The 7,381-nt window shown below is 37.5% G+C and overlaps 1 long non-coding RNA gene across 1 annotated transcript in view; it reads right to left on the reverse strand.

Annotated features, from left to right (window-relative positions):
* Positions 1 to 3,042, reverse strand: part of LOC134291450 (uncharacterized) — a 383,602-nt gene extending 380,560 nt beyond the window's left edge. The window contains exon 1 of the long non-coding RNA XR_009999097.1: positions 2,655 to 3,042. This is a non-coding gene — a long non-coding RNA (uncharacterized LOC134291450). The remainder of the gene's footprint in view (positions 1 to 2,654) is intronic.
* Positions 3,043 to 7,381: the final 4,339 nt, after the last annotated feature.

Consider the following 7,381-nt stretch of genomic DNA (forward strand, 5'->3'; position numbering starts at 1 on the left):
TGATCAAAAAGTAATCATGGTAATCACAGTAATCAATGAGTAATCAGAGTATTTTTTCAGTAGTGACAGGTCATGGGGTGGGACACTCGATCTCGTATTACAAATATTACTTATATTAATGCTGATATTAGAAATATTATCAAGTGCTCATTGAAATGTTGGTGTTGTTTGCAGATGTCAAAACATTATTTTTCAATTAGGGAAACCAACATCATTGAACCGCTTGCAAGTGCCGAGTAAAGGATTATTGTTCTTCTGCTCCCAGATAGTCCTTTATTATGTGTATCATGTCCTGCAGATCATTTTCAATGCGTTATATTCTTGTATTCCAAGGATGTTCTTTACATGATACGGCAAAGCTAGTCACTGCTAATCCTTTCCAGAACTCGGGTTCACTCCGGCCCTCTGGCTGGTCGGGTTGAAATCTACGGCTGACGCGGCCCTCACCAATCGATTAGTTGGGCTTTTCCCAGGTGGATATGGTCTTGATCGTATTTCGATGCTACCTTACTAAGTGGTTGATATTGGTCGTGTTTTAGATCCCACATTTTAAACTGTGCGCCTTCTGAATGTGTTCATTAGATAAAGCCACGGACGGGTTCGATTTTCAGTCTGTCCGGGATGGAACCCAGACAGTACTCCAAGCTAGCCAGATCAGCGTACCTGCCAGCAAATTCGACTGATCGGCACCGCAACGTGGACGTTCCAGTGAATTTGGCCGATGGGCATCACAACGCGGACGTGTCACAAAATTCTGCAGATGGGCACCACATATCCGTATCCAATATTTTTGTTAGGTTATATTATAAGATGCATGTGTAACGGTTATCGTTTCTGTTGCGCTCCCAGAAATATGAATATATCTAAAATTAAATGAAAAGTTTGCTATGCGTTAAATTCTTAGGATAACGATAAAAGCTTACCACATTATTGGACTGCTTAATTAACGATATTTATATTCACAAGACATTTCTTTGTGTATGAAAAATCACAGCCACCTTGATGTGCATCATCGATATTAATGAATTAATATAATAATAATCGAATATTAATGGATATTACTGCCAATATTAAAGGGACACTCCCCATGTGACAGGTAATCTATTTACTTTTAAATCATCATTCATCATTCATCATTCATCATTCATCATTCATCATTCATCATTCATCATTCATCATTCATCATTCATCATTCATCATTCATCATTCATCATTCATCATTCATCATAGTTCCTCACATTTTCTCCCATATTTACGAAATTGTCATCTCGCATCAAGGGGCAAGACACTGTGCAATTCGGAGCAACTCTGAGCAATCCTGAGTAACATTTTTTGTTCGAATCCATTTAGAAACGTCTCTACGAAGCGAGAAATCGGCAATGCCTGCTCGAATTCTCACTGGTATCAGGCAACACTTCGGGAGTTGCTCTCGCAATATCTGTCTTGCCCCTAGTCTCGCACCTAGGTTGCTAAGCGTCGATAATCGCATCTAACTGCTACTCAATTAGCGACGGTTAGGAACGGATAAAATATGTGGATTTTACGATTAGAAAAGGATATGTCATTCGCCTTGGAAACGTAGAAGGAATTCCAGGAGGAATCTCAGAATTAATTTCTAGACAAATTTCGGAAGGAATTTTGTAGGAATTTAGGAACTCCTGAAGTACTCCCAGAAGATAGTTCTTAAGAAATCCAAGAAAAAATCTCTAGAAGAATTTCGGGATACTTCGTGGAGGAATCCTGGCAAGTGCTTTTGAAGGAATTCTTGACAGGACCTTTTAATGAATCTCAGGAGAATATCCTCGAACAATCGCAGATGAAAATTCCAAAGGAATCCTAATTGAAACCCCGGAAGAATCTCATCAAGAACTCCCTTGAAATCCCACAAAAACTACTGTGTTGAGTGTCATTAATTGACCACACGGATTGGTATACCGAAGAATTTACTCTTAAGTCAATGAGATATTGCTTTATTCACTGAAAATTTTCGATGCTTCGTTGAATTTTGTGAGAATCTTTCTCTGTAATGATTATTCAACAACTGTATTCATTATTTGTATATACTTTATTACCGATACTTCAATATTACATACAATGATTCACACTCCAGACAACAATAACAACATCTCCACATATGACAGATACTCAATGTAAACATACACGCTAAACGTAATAGAGTAATACAATAATTTGTTATGTGCATACCACAAGGTACCACATCTCGTTTTTTCTCCAGATCCGCAGCAAGGTCACTCCACGTTGTTTTCGCTTATAGTCTCCTCAGTTTATGAACGTCTCGCTTCAGTCTCACATCAGAATTAGTAGTACAGTCATCCATTAGGTCATCCATCTCTGCTCGGCATTTTGGTAAATTACTTGGCCGTTACTTATGGTCGTACCTAAAAAGAAATATTATTTTGACCCAAGTATTTTCCCAAATCCCAAAATATTTTTAATACTGAGTGTCAAGCTAAATATTACCTTTGCTGATGAATTAATTGTATTGCTTTCCTCTTCTCAAATGTTTTCAATGACAGCTAGCATGCAAACATTGTATACTGCCCACTGATTTTTTTTTTACATGTCCTTTCATAGAAGAATCTCATACAAAAGGTATGTATATTCAGATTATTATTCAGACATTTTTTTTTAACTAATATGTCGGAACACTGCACGAATGTTACAGTGGAAATATTATCAATATTCAAGTGTCATACAAACACTATTTCATTTTATGTTTTTTTTAGCGAACTTCGCTGGAACTCGTTTCTTATTCAGAATATATTCAGAAGTTTGGCTTTACAGATTTTGTTTTCTAAATATCGAAGGGATTGATACTTTTTTTTTTAATCAAATCAGGATTTCGAGAGACGTCACTTGTCCAAAACAATATTTGTAATACTAGTTTTAGCTAAATAGTAATTTGAAAACTTGAAAACATCCTCCTCCTCTTCTTGGAGTAACGTCCTCACTGGGACAAAGCCTGCTTCTCAGCTTAGTGTTCAATGAGCACTTCCACAGTTTTTAACTGAGAGCTTCCTCTGCCAATGACCCAAGCAATGACCATTTTGCATGTGTATATCGTGTGGCAATGAAAACATCCAGTTTTTGAATTATATTTAATACATATTGTTCACAAAACTCGCACCCGCACTAGCGCACCAATTGCTGGTATTGCGCATCATTAGGCTACTTAAGAGCTGAAATTAGCACTAATCTGAATCGAGTTGCTATGTTTATAAGTCGGTTATACATCAATTTTCGCACCGCCAGTCACTTCGGCTTCCAACCGAAAACGTAATGATAGTTAGTAGCCAATTATTATATACAAAGCAATTTTCTTCAGATAACAAAATAAATCGATCATCTTATTGGAGCACTTTTCGACGATTCACCTATATAGGTGTCCACGTTTTTAGGAATCATATTTCCGATAATTTCGGAATTCTCATGATTTACCATTTACCTTTCAAACTGAATGAGTTTATTTTTAAGGGTTTGGTCGTTCAATAGGTTTACATTCTACGAGGCAAATTTTCCCGCATTTACTGGTGATTCGTGCTCAATCAAACCTATTTTAACATTACAAAACCAAAAATTTGTTCCTTTGATGTCGCTCTTTTGGGTTCTGAACTGTAGGACTTATTTTCATGGTGTACCTCCAAAATATTGCAAAAGCCCCTCAACATGTTATGTTCTCACTCTAGATCAGAGTTTCCCGTTGCTCATGTGTACATAAATGTGACAGCGAGCCTCCCACCAAATTGTCTCCCAGCTCTTCAAAATCGCAGTGTGCTGCGCTGCTAGGAGGCTCACGAAAATCTGGTGGGTGCGAGCTTGGCGCATAGCTCCCGGGGAGCTCGTCTCATGCGCTGCGTGAGCTGTTGGTATCTAAGGTGAAAAACAACTTCTTAGTAACGAAGAACCTCAACCACTTTTTTCCGTACACAACTCAAGTGTCTGGTTGGTCTATGCGATACGACTAGAGACTCTCAATGCTAAGGTTAAGGTTTCAATTCTCGTTCGTTTAGGAAGTTTTTGTCATGAAATTTTCTAATTTAATCAGCGCATGAGACGTAGCTCATGAGACACATCTTGAGAAAAATGAGGCGCACAACTTTCAGTCTCAAAATGTACAGTGCTCCTGGGAGCTCGCTTGCAATGTGGCTCCCGTACATGGGACTACAGCACGTGTACATCAACTCTGCTCTAGATACCTAATGAGGCTATTTCAACAAGCCTTTTCCAAATTATTCGCATTCAATGTACCGTCAAAATTTAGAACTTTTTATCTTTAAGTAACTCTGATTTTCTACATATGCTAATCATATTGATAATATTCGTTGGATCGGACTAGAATATTCTGCAATATTGCAAAGCCCAATCATCTGTCTATCATATCACTTATTTCACATCTTTTCGATGAAATACATCCTCTTTTTTTTTGTTAACGCTTACAAGTCTGACGTAGTGCACACTGACCGTGATTGTCTGTGTCATTATGGCCCTTACGCTTGCCTCTACAATTTAATTCTATGTACTGAAACTATTTAAAGCACATTTTTATTCAAATTTTCAATGAACTTATTAACACAAATATCACTTATACATGTACACACATTTTATTGGTAAAAATCCATGGATTTAATATATAAATTTTATTTGTACACACGTACTCGTTTTCCACACTGGATCACACATAAAATCGATGGACCTTATATAAACTATGTGTATCTACACATGAAAAGGGTTATCTATGACAAATTGCAAAAATCTATGTGTGTGACACATGCATACAATATTTGCAGTTTTTTCAGTGTATGAAATCTAAAAATTCAAACAAGGTAACATGTTAGTAAATGGTACCTGCTTGCATTAATAAGCTCGACTGAAAAACAAACCTCATAATCCAGCTTTCATTAGATTTATCTATTCCTGTAGTTACAGAAATGATTATCTTTCATTATTCCAATATCTTGTGCTTTTTATATACTGTACGTTATTCTCCTCAATAATAGTTTCAATACTTCTTTAACTGATCAAAATTTATCTCTTCCTGTAAGGAATTTTTTCTGCAGAATTTGTTGTTGAGCGTACTGCTGTACCTTGTACTCTAACTTGTACCACAGTTCTTGGCAAGATGGCTCACTTATTAGCAAAAATGGCACTATATCCAGTGTTAGGCAATTCATTAGCCATTTGACTAGCATGATACTTAACAAGTTAGTGGTTAGCAACTGCTCTGAATATGTCGTCTAGCTTCAACGAATGCTTTAACTGTCATTTCGACTTCCTATCTTGCAAACTACCAATACAGTTTAATTATTCTCACACATGGATGTTAATCATCTTGAAGTTACATTTTAAGTCTTGTAAGAGAGGACAAAGCATTAGTTAAATCATGTCTTCATGTTAATTTGGTTTCAAGAGCCAACCCTTTTTACGTCTCGTAGACTTATTATACTTTACTGAGCAATGATAACTTCAATATATATCACCTGAGGTGGGTCCACAACAATCTCAGTATCTGCTCAGTTATATTTGCATTTGGAACATACTCAAATACTATTCGTTCCTAACGCTCAGCCTTAAGTTTAGTTTTGTCTTTCGCCTTCTCAGCTGCCACTTAATTGGTGTGAAATTTAATTTTTAATGGTTCCATTTAACTATAAATCCCAGATTGGAGTTCAAGAGAAATCGCTCAAGAAACTTCTAGAACGATTCCTGGCAGAAACTTTCTACGGTGACTGCCATTTGAACTGTCGTTTCTTCGCAACTGCGTACTGCGATCGAAGAAAAAACGGTTTCTTGAGCGATTCAGCCAAGGAATTTCCCATGCATCAAGATAGGCCGAGAAATTCCTTCTGATCTGCAAACAGCCCTTAAATCTGCGTTGGCTGGTAATCTGTTTCTTACGAAATTTACGACACTGTTGCATTTTTAGTACTTTAATTTTTAATAACACAATTCGCCTTATACGGCTCTACAAAGAATCGACTATATCTGCCTTGCAGGTCTTACCGCCTTTAACGGCATTTCCACCTTCAACGGTTTTTTCCTCGGTTTTTTTCGCCTTCAACAGCTTTTCACTCTCCGGCGGATCTTTCCGCCATCGACAGTTTTTCGCCTTAGTCGGCTCTTCTGCCTATAACATTTTTCCTGCTTTCGAAAAGTCTTTCCGCCTTCAACGGCTTTTCTATCTGTAATCCTTTCCGCCTTTTACGGCTATTTCAAGAGTGTCGCCTTCATTAGCTTTTATCGCCTTCATTGGCTTTCATCAGCAACGGCAAAATTTGATTTCAAAATATTGTTTCACCTCTACGCCTTTCTCGGCCATCCGGTTAACAAATTCATACTTCATTCATCATTCAGCATTTAAGTCTAGATTTAGGACAACAGCCCCATTCAACGAGTATCAATATCACAATCAACAAAACTTAGATTTTCTTCACAGTTCTTTATTTCTTTATCTGACAATAGTGATTGTCATCGATTTGAACTAAACAATACCGATCACCATCAAAATCTCTCACAGCTTAATCATTGTCATTATTCGAAGGTACAAATAGATTGTTTGATTCATATTGAACAGTTAGTACACAATATTTACCTTTTTGATTCCAATGTTGAAATTCAATCACAAGTCATCACCTGGAGGTCATCACCACTCTGCATGCACCACACACACCACTCATCTCTTTCTATTTTTTCCAAAGACAACACTTCCCGAACCGAAATTAAACTAATTTCACATGCACTGGTTCACCGTTCTCGTCGCCAATGTGAGAATCTTTCTCTGTAATGATTATTCAACAACTGTATTCATTATTTGTATATACTTTATTACCGATACTTCAATATTACATACAATGATTCACACTCCAGACAACAATAACAACATCTCCACATATGACAGATACTCAATGTAAACATACACGCTAAACGTAATAGAGTAATACAATAATTTGTTATGTGCATACCACAAGGTACCACAAATTTCATGAAGTTTTCTTCCAGCGACGGCTTCCGCGATACAGCAAACCACTAAGTTCCACACTAACACAGCAAGAAATCTGTCAATATTTACTTAATACACGTCTAGGGGCAAGACAGATATAGCGAGAGCAAGTTACTCAGGATTGCTCAGAGTTGCTCCGGATGGCACAGTGTCTTGCCCCTAGATACACGTGCATTTCCAGCGAAATGCTCTATTTGCATGGAAAAAATCCACTTTCACGGATGACGGCCGTCAAATACCAGGATTACCAACTATCCGGTGACTCTATGTCGCCGAATCTGGCACTGGGTCTTCGGCGTGGAAACCCAAAGGTGGGAATAAAATTTTGGGGTTTGCGCGCAATACATGATACATGGTCAACAT

This window comes from Aedes albopictus, chromosome 3, assembly GCF_035046485.1.
Source record: "Aedes albopictus strain Foshan chromosome 3, AalbF5, whole genome shotgun sequence".
In the NCBI taxonomy this organism is placed as follows: domain Eukaryota; kingdom Metazoa; phylum Arthropoda; class Insecta; order Diptera; family Culicidae; genus Aedes; species Aedes albopictus.